General features: G+C 34.8%; 2 pseudogenes across 1 annotated transcript; one reads left to right on the top strand and one right to left on the bottom strand.

Moving 5' to 3' along the window:
• The window catches only part of LOC149547061 (subtilisin-like protease SBT1.8), a 36,180-nt pseudogene extending 27,238 nt beyond the window's left edge, over positions 1 to 8,942 (bottom strand).
• Positions 8,854 to 11,346, top strand: LOC149547060 (subtilisin-like protease SBT1.7 pseudogene; annotated as a pseudogene). Its single transcript, XR_016353813.1, has one exon. The product of XR_016353813.1 is annotated as a subtilisin-like protease SBT1.7 pseudogene (transcript).
• Positions 11,347 to 16,272: the final 4,926 nt, after the last annotated feature.

Below are 16,272 nucleotides of genomic sequence, written 5' to 3'. Positions count from 1 at the left end.
CCTGGAGTATTGATTTCTGGTAGTTTGTGTGATGGGTTTCTGTGCATGACTTTTAGGATGAATCCAAAGATATCCCTAATTAATCAAACTTAGTGAACTTAAGGGGTTGTAGAGGACCTAAAGTAATACCTTTAGTTCCAAGGACAAGTTCTAATTCAATTGGAGCTAGGAGATATTGCGATTTTTCTTAGGTATCAATTTTTGGATATTTAATTTTTGTTGGAGGCCGACTTGTGGCTCTTCAAGTATTTATTGTTAGGTTTATTTAATTTGTAATTTCTAGGCTTATTTGTGGCTTTGTTGGGTATAAGTATGGGGGGTCTTGTGGAGTCTTTTAGTCATTCATGATGGAGTGATTCATTCAAAGGAGGAGGAGTGAGTGTGGGACCAATTGAAGGGCAAGTTTTCCTGAGTCTATGGACAGAGTGCCAAATGTGAGGCAGTTTACAACAAGATTATGATGAAGTTGTGAGTGTGTGGATAGAGTACCCAATGTGAGATAGTTTACACTTGGATCTTGGATAAATTTGGAGTAGAGCTAGGGCTATGGTTGGGAAACAAGGAGATTGCTTGGTGGGCTTGTGAGCACAAGTTGAGATTTTCTTGGTGGTTTCTTCTAGATTGCTATTATGTTATAGTTCTAGGCTAGCTAGGATAGTGTTTAGATTGGATCTTGAGGGATCTTGGAGAACTATTACTTTCTTTATATTTGGCCTAACTAGGAAGGTCTTACAGCATGACAAATTGCATGTAATCAGTTATATCTATGAATATTTTATTATGATTCGATATCAAATCATGGTTCTAACTTGCAGTTATAGAGGGCTTGTAGATGGATAAATGGATGCAAAGATGGAAGTTTGATCTTGTTGAGGCATGATCAAAAAGAGTTTGTGTATTGTAGATCTATGGTCCTAGACTTGTGATGTGGTCCGTGATTGTTCATGTGAGGTGGTAGGTTGCGATCTAACTTGCAAACAATTAAAGGTTGTTACAAGGAGTGTGGGAAGGATTTTTTGTAGAGGGTTTAAGAAGATCTTGGGAGATGGCTCTGAGAGGATTGGACCCTGAGATGATTATGAATCTTTGTGATGTGGTGGAGGGGAATTTTTCTAAGATGTCTACTTGGTTTGAAGCTAGTTTGGCTAGTTGAGCTAAGGAGGAGGTTGCTCGGTTTGAAACTAGTTCAACTGATTGAGATAAGGATAGGATGAGGAAGAAATTCCATAGATGTTTGTGGAGTTGGAGTCTACCAATCTAAAAGAGATTTTTCTAGACATTAGAAGACTTGTTCATGAGAGAAGATGGCATAGCAAGGTCAAGGTTGAAGAGTTTGGTATTGTTGATCAAATTGTGGAGTCTGATATAGAACTTTTAGAGCAGCTATAGGTTGTTGCCAAAGATATTCATATCCTTGTTGATGCTGGCACAGAGGTTGGTTTTCATGATCAGTTGGCTAATTCTAACATGGAGATTGTAGAGCACTTGGTCATGGATGATCTGATTGCTATTGGTGGTGAGTTATGTATTGCAGAGCATCTTATTGTGAGCAATGAAAAGGTTGGTTTTGAGAGTTTGGCATATGTTGCTGAGGAGTTACATGCTATTTGTTGATATGGAGTTTTTCATTTCTAGTGTGGATTCACTAGTTGTTGATGTGGATGAGGGTTTGCCAATGAAGCATTATGTTCAATTTATTGTTGGGTGTGAGCATGTTAATTGGGTTACTGATATGTATTTGATTCTGATGTTTCAGTGGATAAAGCATAGATGGTTGATTTTAAATTTTTTTCTATTGACTTTGATGAAGTTGAAGCCTTTGGTAAAGACAAATTCAGTTGCAGATCTTTCTTTGGGCATCAAAGTATGGGACATACATTTCTATTTACTTAGGGAGTTTGATGTAGGAGCATCGAGCTTGGATTTTGGTGGAGTTATGATTTTCATGGTTAGGGATGTGTTAGAGACACATTGGAGAACCTTCCTCATGATTTCATAGAGATTGGATGGATTGAGTTGAAGTTTGAGCCATTTTACCTTACTGCTAGAACTATGTTTTTTGGTTTCTGGGTTCCTATTGCGAGCCATGTAACTAATTTTCCACAATGATTCAGAGGCTATGAAGTTTAAGGATTGAAGAGGGCCTAAATTAATATCTCTGGTTAAGGTCACTAGTCCTAATTTATTATAAGTTGGTAGATATGGCAATTCTCTTGGAGTATTGATTTTTGGCAGTTTGCGCAATGGGTTTCTGTGCATGAATTTTAGGATGAATTCGTGAAGATATCCTTAATGAATCAGCCTTAGAAATATTAAGCGATTGTAGAGGACCTAAATTACTACCTTCATTGTGAAGCAGAAGTTCTAATTCAATCGAAGCTAGGAGATATTGCGATTTTTCTCAGGTATCAAATTTTGGATATTTAATTATTGTTGGAGGCCGCCTTATGGCTCTTCAAGTATTTAATGTTAGGTTTATTTAATTTTCAATTGCTAGGCTGAATTGTGGCTTTGTTGGGTATAAGTAGGGGGGTCTTGTGGAGTCTTTCAGTCATTCATGATGGAGTGATTCATTTAGAGGAGGAGTGAGTGTGGGAGTAGTTGAAAGGTGAGTTTTCCTGAGTCTATGGACATAACACTAAATGCGAGGCAGATTATAGTGGGATTGTAATGAAGTTGTGAGTGTGTGGACAAAGCACCAAATGTGAGGTAGTTTACACTTGGATCTTGGATAAAGTTGGAGTAGAGCTAGGGTTGTGGTTGGAAAGCAAGGAGATTTCTTGGTGAGCTTGCGAGCACAAGTTGAGATTTCCTTGGTGGTTTCATCTAGATTGTGTGTTATAGATGTGGACTAGCTAGGACAGTTTTTGGATTGGATCTTGGGGGATCTTTTAGAACTATTACTTGATTTGTATTTGGCCATAACCAAGAAGGCCTTATAGCCTGACACATTGCATGCAATCAGTTATATCTATGAATAATTTATTGTGATTTGGTATCAAATCATGTATTTTTATTCTATTTCTGTTGTATGGTTATTAGCTGGGGGCTAGGACATCTCCTTTGGGGATTCTCTTTCGTTGCACTGCATTAGTATTTCACGTTTACATTTCTACAAATTTCATTTGACTTTGGACTATAATATACTATGGTTTGAGATAATGGAAGATCAATGCACACACATGTATTTGTTAAATACTAAAAAGTTTTATCTATACATGTGGACCTTGGATAACTGATTCACCCCCTCTCTTAGTTATTCTAAAGCATTCCAACAAAAATAACATTTCTTTAAAAGTGTATAGTGTAGGTATTTGAGGTTGTGCCTCACTAGTAGATGGATCAATAACTGTAGAAGCACCTAGCTATATAATAGATGACAATCCATACAAAATCTGACAAAAAAATGCATTAGCACATGTTATTAAATTTGAGTTCCAATGTATATTATTTTTAATTTAATTCAAAGTGCATACCTAATGAGGGATGCCAACACTTGAAGGCCTCAACAAAAGGCTATATTGTCTCCTACGATGAACAATATCATTCATCCTCTATTCATTCAAAATCACTAGACGTTATGGTTCATACAATTATGCATATGTAGAATGTAATTAATTATGTACTTTATAAATTATATATAATTAAATTTTTACCTGATGCTCCTAATTGTCTTCCTCCACACAAAAAAGGTCAACATATTATGGAACATCAAAATCATCACCACCACCACCATGAGAAATATATGACTCATCATCACAACCACCACCATGAGAAACATACACCTCATCATCACCATCACCATGAGCAACATATGCCTCATCATCAAAATCACTACCCTCAATGGGTTGGGCATCCTATCTTGTATCTGGATCACTCTAAGAGGCCTCTAAATATACCCCCACAACTATTAAAAATGTGTCTAAGGGGAAAAATATCCCTCGCTGCATCCACTGCTATACTACATTTTCTGAAATGGCATTCAATGAACTAAGAGCAAAGAACATTGCATGATGATAGATAGGTGCTAGAACAATTGGTGCAGGAAGAGGAACAAGAGTCTTAGGCATGGATGATTCCTAGTATTAACCCTAAGATTTTCCCCAGGCCTATCCTGAGGTATACCTCTATTGACCCCCTTGAAATTGTTTCATATCAAAATAATTGGGTTTCAAACCAAATTCAAACTCTACCCATAACTTCCTAAGAAAGTACATGGGCACCTCATGATAGCATGTGGTGTATGGGAAAATACCATCAACCACCACTCCAAAAATTGCTCTCATATCCAAGGGTGTGTATACCATCTAATAGATATACATGGCTTCTTGTCACTTATCTTGTCAACAGTCTTCAAGTTCTTAAAATATCTTTCTAAATGACATTTATTTATTATCAAGTCATGGACCTATTTATAAGACATGCCATTAGAATAAAATGAATACATGTCTTTCCTCCATGCTCAAAAGCTATCCATCCCATAGTTTAAGTTTTGTACAAAGTGTACAATGCCTTGCATGTTATCTATAAGGCAAAGTAGTTTGGGGGGATGATGTGTCTCACGCTTAAGCGTCTCAATATCTTGCATGAGGTCACAGATGTTACTTCTCATGCTCTCATGTAACTCCCTGAGGGTAGGTGGTGGAGGAAGACTAGGTAGTCATTGAGTTCAGGGTGGAGGTGGGGGTGGAGATGGTGGGGGTGAGGGTGGGTCCCCACCAAATATGTCATCCATGAAATAGAATATGCATATGTATATATACATACATACATACACACATAGATACACACACACACACACATATATATATATACACACATATATATATATATACATATACATATATATATATATATATGTATATGTATATATATGTATATATGTATATATGTACAACATAAAAATTCACAAAATTACTTTTCATTAAAAAAATCTAAAACATAAATCTAATTACATGTCTTTAAAACTATTTAAACATCTTAATACATATTTTGAAAAAAGGGGAAGGGAGGAGAGAGAAATCTAGGTTAGCACTAATTTGAAAAATGGAAATCTATTTCATCATCTAGGTTGATACTAATTTAAGTAAGGAGAGAGAAAGATGATGGTAGTAGAGAGAAAGAGGAGGAGAAAGAGATGATGGTAGGAGAGAGAAAGAGGAAGAGAGAAACAAAGAGTGAGGAGAGAGAAAGGAAGGAGAGAGAAAGATGGTGGTAGTAGAAAGAAAGATGATGGTAGGAGAGAGAAAGAGGAAGGAAGGAGTGAGAATGCTGATGGAAATAGAGGGGAGAGAAAAAGGAAGGGAGGAGAGAGAAAGATGATGGTAAGAGAGAAATAGAGGAGAGAGAAAGATGAGGGGAGGAGAGAGAAAGATGATGGTAGGAGAGAGAAAGATGATGGTAGGAGAGAAAAAGAGGAAGGGAGGAGTAAGAAAGATGATGGTAGGAGAAAAAATAGAGGAGAGAGAAAGATGATGGTAGGAGAGAAATAGAGGAGAGAGAAAGATGATGGTAGGATTATTAGCTAGTTCTACGGATATGAGCTTTAGGCTTAGTTTTCAAAAATAGGGTACAAGGTTTGGGATTATGTATTAGTTAGTGTTCAAACTCGGATAAAGTTATATTTAATTAATCTTTAAATCTAAAGCATAAATATAATTACATCTTCAAAACCATCTAATCATCTAGTACGTCTTTAACTACAAATATATCACAAAGGGGAGGAGAGAGATTAAACTATAATTAACTACTTAAATAAATGAGTTACATCTTAAACATAAATTTAAATGAACATCAACCTTATATTCTTATTGATCTATATTGTTTAAAGAAACATTAATATATTATTTAATTTAAAATCAAAGAGATTGTAAGATAAATTTATCTTAAAGAATGGTTATGACAAGTGAATTTATTCATTTCTATACATGGACTTATATGAGAAGTTCATCTCTAATAATACATCCTAAGTAGGGAGGAGAGAGATAGGAAGGAGAAGAAAGATGATGGTAGAAGAGAGAGAAAAAGGGAGGAGAGGAGGAGAGAGAGAGAGAGAGAGAGAGAGAGAGAGAGAGAGAGAGAGAGAGAGAGAGAGAGATGATGGTAGAAGAAGGAAAGAGGAAGGGAGGAGTGAGAAAGATGATGGTAGGTGACAGGAGGAAGGGAGGAGGGAAAGATGATGGTAGGAAAGAAAAAGATGATGGTAGGAGAGAGAAATAGAGAAGAGAGAAAGAGGAAGGGAAGAGTGAAAACAATGATGGCACAAGGGAGAAAGAGGAAGGGAGGAGAGAGAAAGAGGAAGGGGGGAGAGATAAAGATGATGGTAGGATTATTATCTAGTTCTATGTATTTCAGGTTTAGGGTTAGTTTTAGAATAAGGGTACAAGGTTTGGGATTATGTATTAGTTAGGGTTCAAACCAAGATTAATCTATATTTAATTCATCTCTAAATCTAAAACATAAATATAATTACTATCTTTAAAACCATAAAACATCTACTACGTCTTTAACTAAAAATATATCAAAAAGGGCAAGAGAGAGATTAAACTATAATTAACTATATAATTAAATGAACATCTAAAACGTAGATTTAAATGAACATCAATCTTATATGCTTATTGATCTATATTGTTTAAAGAAACATTAATATATTGTTTAACTTAAAAGCAAAGAGATTGTATGATAAATTTATCTTAATGAATGGTTATGGCAAGTTAATTTATTCATTTCTATACATGGCCTTATGCGAGAAGTTCATCACTAATAATAGTTCCTAGGTAGGGAGGAGAGAGAAACAAAGAGTGAGGAAAGAGATAGGGAGGAGAGAGAAAGAAGAAGGGAAGGGAGAGAGGGAGGAGATAGAAAAAAGAGAGGGAGGATAAAGAAAGAGAGAAAAAAATGAGAGGGAGGAGAGAGAAAGATGATGGTAGGAGAGAGAAAGAGGAAGGGAGGAGTGAGAAAGATGACTAGTAGGAGAGAGAAATTGAGGAGAGAGGAAGAGGAAGGGAGGAGAGGGAAAGATGATGGTACGAGAGAGAAATAGAGGAAAGAGAAACAAGAAGGAATGAGAGATATATAACTAACTAAAAACTATGCATGGATATATATCTTTTCACTCTTTTCATAATTGTATATTTAAATATAAAATTTTCAAAAAATATGTATTGAAATATGTCAATTTCTTTTAGATGTTCCCTTTGCCTTAACTATTCATCAAAATTCATAATAAGGTTTGGTTTCAACTATCCTAGATAATTAAAGTGGGGATGAATATTTATTTTGGTGAAATGGAGGAAGACAATTCAAAAATAATATGACAAATATAAATTTTTGTAGAAATATAAACAAATATTAATCATTTTATCACAAGCTTTACATTCTTATTTGTCTATTTTGTGGATTTTTGCATTCTACTTAAATATGTCACAAGCTGCCCTAAAGACTCATCTTGTTTCAAATCCATATTCTAATGAGGAAATAGACAACTTATCATTGCTCAGTTTGTTTCTATGTTTCTAATATACAACACGAATATTTTCTAACCACTTGTTTTCTCATTCTAGGTTTGCATTTGCATGTTTGAAATGCTTGAAACATTGGAAACACAAGCATGGCATATGGATTGTCAAACAAAATGGCTCCAAGGAATATGGACTTTTGGGCCTCTCCACATATTGTTCAAGAAGCTAGTAAATTAGATTGGTCACTAGGAAAATCAGCTTGCAAGGAGAAAGTCATGCAAATTAGATTGTGTGGAGATTGATCATACCATAGTTCTCATTGTCCTATATGTTTTATATGAGAATTGTCTCTTTGGGAATGACAAACATCTATGAGAAAATCATTCCTTGTCCATTTTCATACTTGTGAGTCTTAATGGTGCATGGAATGTTGTGTAATGGTGAAATAGGGGATTGGAGTTGTAAATGGCACTCTAATCATCCAACTTAGCAAAAAATAAATATCATATGGGTTATGTTAAATTTCATGCAAACCTGCTATAGAATGAGTTTTACATGCCATTTGACAAAATATGGTAGTTTCAAATACTTAGGAGCTGAAGGAAAGTTATGTTGTATGCTAGGATTAGAGTGTTGAGGAAGCATTAAGGTTCATCTATACACAAGTAATCCACAAGTTATATATAAAGGCTAGTGAGAACAAGTACCTCTAGTACACATATCAATGCAACTATGCTGAATAATTGTCATTGCATAGTAGTGTTCTTATTGGGATTTATCTCTCTTATACAAAAATGTTGTGTGTGTACTTCTTTTATACATTTCAAATAGTTCCATGTAGTTTCTATAGCTATTTGACTTCACCAAAATTTAATAAAATAATATATTAGAACAAGAGCTTCTATTCCTCTTGTATTACTATAGCTAATTCAACATAAGGAACCCTCTTTCTACCACAGAGAAAATAATTTTTACTCGTTTAAAAAAATATATATAATGAAGTTTTCACTTGAATCTTACCTCAGACAAGAAGCACGAACTTTGATGCTTACACCCCAACATGAACTTTCCGCGAAACCAAATATGCTTTACATGCATCACATTTGACTCACTTTTATTTACTTTAAACAAAATTACTTAAAAGAAACCATTTTTTGAGCGCTAAGATTCGAACTCTTTTCCATCTTTTCTCGGAAACCTCGAGGCAAAGAAGTCTTGTTACGTTGCTCTGTTTTTTCTGCCTTGCTTCCCGCTTTCGTCGGATGCTCAATTTCCTCGTTCCTTACCGTCGGATTGTAGACTTTATCATCCTTTACAAAAAGTATTGTACAATTTTATCTCCACATTTTCTCGGATGCTCAATTTCCTCATTTGTTATCGTCAGACTGTCCAACTTTTTATCTCCACATTTTCTTCTCCACCAAGACTTTGCTTCGGCCCACTAGAGCCTGCTACTTCTGTTAAATAACCCCTCGCGCCCATGTAATTCCCTACACCCAACGTTTTTCTTCAATACTCAAAATGAGTAGCCCGACCTCCCCCCTCTCCGCGCTTCTAGCGTTTCTGCTGCTTTTCCTATCCACCGCAGCAAGTGTCAACGGAAAAAACCCATACATCGTCCATATGTTGAAATCCATGAAACCCCCGCACTTCAGTTTGCACGAGCACTGGTACCATTCAATCCTCACCCAGGCCACTTCCAATGCCTCCAAATTAGATCCAGGTGTCCTCTTGTACACCTATCACACAGTCCTCCATGGCTTTGTGGCCAAACTGACCAGTGCGGAGGCTGCAGCTTTGGAGAGCGTTAATGGCTGTCTCGCAGTGATTCCATCGGCTCTGATTAAACTTCATACCACGCACTCACCTCACTTTCTCGGCCTTACCGATGATAGAGGACTGTGGGCGAAGCATTTGAATCGGGGTGAAGATGTGATAGTGGGCGTGGTGGACACGGGGATATGGCCCGAGAGTGAGAGCTTCCATGACGAGGGTCTCGGCCCCGTTCCCTCCAGATGGAAGGGCGAGTGTGAAAGCGGAGACCGATTCGATTCATCCATGTGCAACAGAAAACTCATCGGAGCAAGATTCAATTTCTCGGTGGGCTACAAATCGCATGTGGGCGAGGATTTCATATCTCCAAGAGACAGCTATGGCCACGGCACACATACTGCTTCTACTGCTGTGGGTTCCGCTGTAAGGGGAGCCAACTACAACGGCTTTGGCAAGGGAACGGCTATGGGGATCGCTCCTGCGGCGAGACTGGCTGTTTATAAGGTCTGCTGGGGAGAGAAGGGCGGCTGCGATGCGAGCGACATAGCTGCTGCAATGGAAAAAGCTGTCCAAGATGGTGTTGACATTATTTCTATGTCGATTGGCCCCCTGTTGGAGAAACCATTTTACGCGGATCACACTGCGCTGGCAGCGTTCGGGGCGATGGAGAAGGGTGTATTCGTTTCCGCCTCTGCTGGAAACGATGGGCCAAATTCATCTTCTGTTAAAAACACGGCACCGTGGATGACCACAGTGGGCGCCAGCAGTATGGACCGAGAGTTTCTCTCTTTTCTAAGCCTCGGCAACGGGGAGCACTTCAAGGGGTTGTCTTTTTACAGAGGACCCGGGACTCAAAATCTGCCTCTGCTCTACGATTTCTGCGGTGATCGGGGTCTCGATCCTCACATTTTCAAAGGTAAACTTGTGCTCTGTACTTCGCAAAGCGATAATTCGACGGAAAAAGCGAGGCTTGTGAAGAAGGCGGGCGCAGCAGCATTGATCGCTGTGGGAGACAATGATAAGCCCATCGATCAGCCATATTTGCCGGCTACGAAGGTGAGTTCTACAGCGGCGGAAAAGATAAAAGCATATGTCAACAGCACCGCTGCGCCCACGGCCACGATCAATCCCACGGGGTTGACCTCCGTGGGAAAAAAGACGGCTCCTATCGTGCCCGGGTTTTCTTCGAGAGGTCCGAGCCTTAATTTCCCGGAAGTTCTTAAGCCCGATATAATTGCGCCCGGTGTTAACATCTTGGCGGCTGTTGGCGGCGGCTTCATGATACATTCCGGGACTTCAATGGCGTGCCCCCACGTCAGCGGCACCGCTGCGCTCATCCGAGCTGCGCATCCGACGTGGAGTCCTGCGGCTATGAAATCGGCTCTCCTCACGACGGCCTCCACGCTCGACAACGCAAAGCAGCCCATCAAAGATGCGCTCACCCTGCGAGCCGCGGACCCGTTTGCGATGGGTGCAGGTCAGTTAAATCCAAGGGCGGCGCTGGAGCCGGGGCTGGTGTACGATTTGGGGCCTCAGGACTACATCAACTATCTGTGCGGACAGAACATGTACACCGAAAAGCAAATAGCACTACTCACCCACAAATGGCCCCCTTGCCCCAAATCGATCGAATCAGGTGTCGATCTTAACTACCCATCTTTCTCTGTGATATTGGAGTATGGAGAGCGTGCTCAGGTGAAGAGGAGGACGGTGACCAACGTGGGCAGTGACAATGCGGTGTACAAAGTGCGGGTGAAGAACAGTCCAAACGTGAAGGTGAGCGTGGAGCCAGATACATTGGTGTTCAAGAAAAGGAATGAGCGAGCAAGTTATAATGTGACATTCGAAAGCAAAGTGAAAGGGAGAGAAGATGGGGAGTCCGGAGAGATTGTGTGGGAATGCATCCAAGGTGGAATGCATATCGTTCGTAGCCCAATTGTCATCCTCTGGACCCTTTGAAGTGTAGCAGCTGTGAATTTCGGAGCTGATAAAAGTTTATGTGGCTTTTAACATATTAAAACGGATTATCGACCAAGCATTAGACTGTTTTCTCACTGGATGCACATTTGAGGCATTTTAATATATTGAAATCAGGCGTTGCCCATTTTCACTATTGTTTGCGCTTGTTTTCAGTTTTGTTTTCTAGTGTTGATTCACGATTTGGCTTATGTTTCAAAGCCACATAAAAAAACACATTTTTTTCCCTTCCATTTTTCATTCATTCAACTTTTACTTACTAATTTATTAATAAAAATAAAGAAGATGAAATTTTTGTTGTCCAAATATAAGTCATATTTATTAGTTTTTATCAAAAGCAATAAACTTTAAAATATTTATTATATTTATTTTGTTTATCATTATATGATATTTTAAAAAATTTAAGATAAAAATATTTAATTTTTGTCAAAACTAATATTATTTATCTAGTCAGTCTTTTTATAAAATTTTAAAAATTGTGTAAAAATTCTATAATTAATAATTTTTGATTTTATTATTTAAAAATGACATTTTTCTATTCTATTATTAATTAATGATCAAAACAACTAGAATATATGAAATTACCACTTAAATTCTATTGCATTTTTAATATATTTGTTTATAGAACTTTGATTATATAATTTTAATTCACAATTTAAGTTTATTGATATCTTATTATTTTAATAATATTAAATACTCACTTTTCTACCCCTTTAAGACATCCATCTCTCTCGTTATTATACATTAAAACAAACTCTATTATAAAATAATTCTTATTATTAATTAAATAGTATACTCTATTTTAGAAAAGCCTATTGAAGGATATATGAGAAGAATTTATCCTCATCCTTCTACCCTATCCCTTTTAAAAGTATTCATATTAAAGGAAACTGTTAAGCCACCATGCATACCACCACTGATGAAAATCAATGTAGTTTTCAACCCAAAACCAAAGTACAAACCCATTATCATTCATAGATATTCCATAAAAAAATCATTACTTTATGATCCGCATGAATCCTACCAATTTCGCACAATATCATAAGCTATGGGAATAAGAATATTGGTGCAAGTGGTAAAGCAATAAGACAAACTTGAGCAACTTTATTTTGATTTACTTCTGTCAGTACGAATAAAGTCGGCCTCTTTCCGCCTTGAATTCTGGCATAATTTTCAAGATGTCCTGAACAGTAGAGGAGGACAATTATGCAAATGTGGAACATTGATGGCTGTTGGCAATAATATCGATTTGCACGTGCCCTAATCACGTCTTATTTCATATGGACAACGTCTATAAACATATCATTTTCTTTACGACAATGACTTTACGTTGCAGTCAATGTCTCTCTTCAAGTAACTCGAAGAAATAATTTTTTATTATTATCGTTATCGTTATGACTACTTATTATTAGTTTAGTTCCTGCCATTGGCAGAATACTAACGCATCGGTCAGATGCAAATAAATGTCAACGACCTTTTCTATGATTTTTATTCTATACAGAAATTTGTAATGTTGACCTATTTTCTATGATTTTAACATATGGAAAAAGGCTAATTATCTTTATTGGGATTGGTGGGGAGTAAAAATAGTAAAGGGAAAAATTAATTTTTATTATATATTAATATAAAATTTTCAAAACTTTGCAAATAGATTGATTTATAAGAATTTTATGAATGCATTATTACAACCTTATCTTTTTCACATTTGTGACAAGTAGATTAACTTTTTATAAAACAATTATTTTTATCCTCCACCTCACAAATGAATGTCTAATCAATAAAAATTATTACTATTTATTTTTATTACTAAATTTTTTAATCCAATATGTCTAATCAATAATAATTATTACTATTTATTTTTATTACCAAGTTTTTAAATCAAATATAGAGTTTAGTATTTCAATTTTTTATTTTTAAAAAACTTTGATTTTTTAGTAAAAGTACTTGAATTATTACTATCATTTTACTTTTATAAATTGAAAAAAATTAAACAACATTCTTTTTTAAATATATTTTATAATAATGTTTGTAATAAGTATAATTGATTAGTGTTACAATTTAAAAATTATATCATTTATTATTATTATTATTTATTTAAACAATTTATCATTTAGCTTAAATATATTTAAAGCTTAAATATATTTTTTAATATTAAATTAATACTTATATTTTACATCAAAAAACATAGTGAAGGAAATAACAAAAAAAAAAAAGATACTTCAATTCTAAAAGACGTATAAATTATTATTAAATTTTCCTAAGCTATGTACTAAAATTAAATAGTTATATGTTATTTCTTATTTATTTTATTATATTCATTCATTAACATTAATTTATATGTATTACATCTATATATTATTTACAAATGTACATATTAAATTATATACATATTATTTCATAATTAAAAATTACTTTATTCTATGAAAACACATGAGCCATCTATCAGATGACAAGTGCAATTCTAGGCAAAAATCAATGCATTCACAATCCTAATTTACAACTATTTAACCTTATTCTCACTCACCTACACCTCTACTACACCTCTACAAGGACAGGAACTATGACGCATTGCATCTCTTGTATTATTTTCGCATCAATCGTAACTTAATTAATTGCCTTTCTCTAGACTGTGCTCTAGAGCATCTATAGTAAATTATTTTTTCATATTCGATGTAAATTATTTTGTCGTATTTGATGTATGCTCAACATCTTTTCTTTTATTGCATGTAAAGATGTAAGGTGGTAACTCTCTTGTCAAAGAATGTACCTTCACTCATCCTCATATTTTTATAGGACATGCTAATCTCCATCCAAAATGTATTAAAGACAAAATAAAGTCAAATTTCTTTTTTTCTCCTTTCTCTGGACTATGCTCTAGAGCATCTATAGCAAATTACTTTTTTGTATTTGATGTATGCTTGACAGCTCTTCTTTTATTGCAGGTTCAGATGTAAAGTTGTTAAGTTAATATTCTTCTTGTCAAAGAATGTACCTTCACTCATCCTCATATCTTCATGGGACATGCTAGTCTCCATTCAAAATGTATTAAAGAAAAAATAAAGTCAAACATTTTTTTCCTTCCACATTCACTAAAACATGATTTTTTTTCAATTTTTTTGTTGTTTTCGAGTACAAACTATGCAAATCATGAAGATCAAATGCTAAAATTTTCAGAAAAATCCATGATGTTTTTTACTTTTTGAAAATTGGTCAACTATAGAGTTTGGATGAAGGATAGTCACATCCTTCTTTCACACTATTCACTTGTTTATCATCTCATATTCATTTCCATGCACATGTTATCAACTAAGACTTAAATGTAAATCTATAATTTGTTGTTAGTTCTTAATGAAATCTATATTTTGAAAGTAATGTCTACTATTGTTCATTATCAAGATGTCATATATTATCTTCTCTTATTTGCATAAGTCTAATTGAAATATGGTAGTTGGATTTCAAAAGTGCAATAGTTACACCACTAATCTTATATAATTTGAATATTATCTTAGAAAGTACAGAATCATAAGTTATATAAACTACATTCATTAGTGATAATTTTTTGTAAATAGATTAATTTTATAAAAAAACTCAATAATGAAACATAGATTTAGAGTGTGAGGTTGGTATGATGCCACAATTATTATTTTAACTTATCTAAATAGAATAATCAAGATAAACTATAAAACTAGTATGACTAGGATGTAATAATGTGTTGTATCCAACATGGCCAATTAGATAATGACTAAATAAAATATTTTCATTGTCTACAACAAGTCTATTATAGTTATTTGAGCAAAACATAACTTACTATTTCATATCAAATTCAATAATAACTTACAATCAAGGACAAAGTAGTTGATACATCTTAAAATAAAAAGATAAAATAACTGTGCTTTATAAATAATTTTTTTTATCTATGTTCTATTTTTCTATTGTTTATAAACAAGAGGTTGAAGTCAAAAACAATATTGAAATTAAAAAAATTATACAACCCAACTCCCTCCGAGGGACACTGAAGAAGTTAAATAGAAGTCCTTCAGTATTACCACATAAAACTGCAAAGTAAATAGTACCCACTCTTATATTACTGATTTGCCATGGTACCCCAATTTCTATCCAAAATTCTTTAGATTTTCTTTTGCCATAATTCTGGTCCATGACCCGTATCACTAAAAACACCATCTTCCACAAATAAATTTTTCTTATACATAGATTGGTTAGTAATTTAAATAATTGAAAATGAATAAAATATTGTTTAAATGGACACTTTCTTTATTGAAACATACAAATATCAGATTAAAAATTTAACAACTTTTGAAATTAGAGAAGTTAAACGATCAAGAGATTGTAACAATTACAATTATAATTGGAATTAGAGAAGGATCAAGAGAGTTAACGATCAAGAGATTTTAACAATTTCAATTACAATTGGAATTAGAGAAGTTAAGGATCTGCCTTCTATTCTTAATTGGAATAAAGAGTTGTAAATTGTTTTCAATGATCTTAATCAATTTTACTATCAAATTTTGAAATGTCAAAATCTATTTGCACTTTGAAAGGAGTGTGAGTGTGGAATGGTTTTCCTATGAATAATAAATCACAAACTTCACAAATTCTACTTGACAACCAAAGGTACCGAGTGATAGTTTTGCTCGACACAAGAGGGTGTCGAGTGATAAGGAGCTGGTGTCGAGTTACTTGGCACGTGAAGGAGCCAAGTGAGCTTGGCAACAAGGGGGGCAACTCGGCATAGGGTAAAAGCACAAACCTGAGTCACCCTTTTACAAAGGAATAGGCTAACAAAAGTATAGTTGTTCACCTTAAATGACATAAAATTGATATTATTATTTAGAATTTGAAAATAAAGTAAACTAATAAAATGTGTAGAAATGGATGAAGTTTAGGATTAGAATGTTTAATAATTATTTGGAATAAGAAATAATATATATTCGTATTTTTTAAAGATAACTTTTAGTAGCTAAAAAATACTAGAAATTAGGGGTCTAGTTCCCACCACAAAACTACATGGAAATTGACTTATTTCCCTTTGATCTCAAATTAT

The sequence above is a fragment of the Cupressus sempervirens genome, chromosome 7, assembly GCF_028749045.1.
Source record: "Cupressus sempervirens isolate cs-2001-9-10 chromosome 7, ASM2874904v1, whole genome shotgun sequence".
Classification (NCBI taxonomy): domain Eukaryota; kingdom Viridiplantae; phylum Streptophyta; class Pinopsida; order Cupressales; family Cupressaceae; genus Cupressus; species Cupressus sempervirens.
The sequence above is the reverse complement of the archived record's forward strand: the minus strand, read 5'-3'. Positions and strand labels throughout refer to the sequence as shown.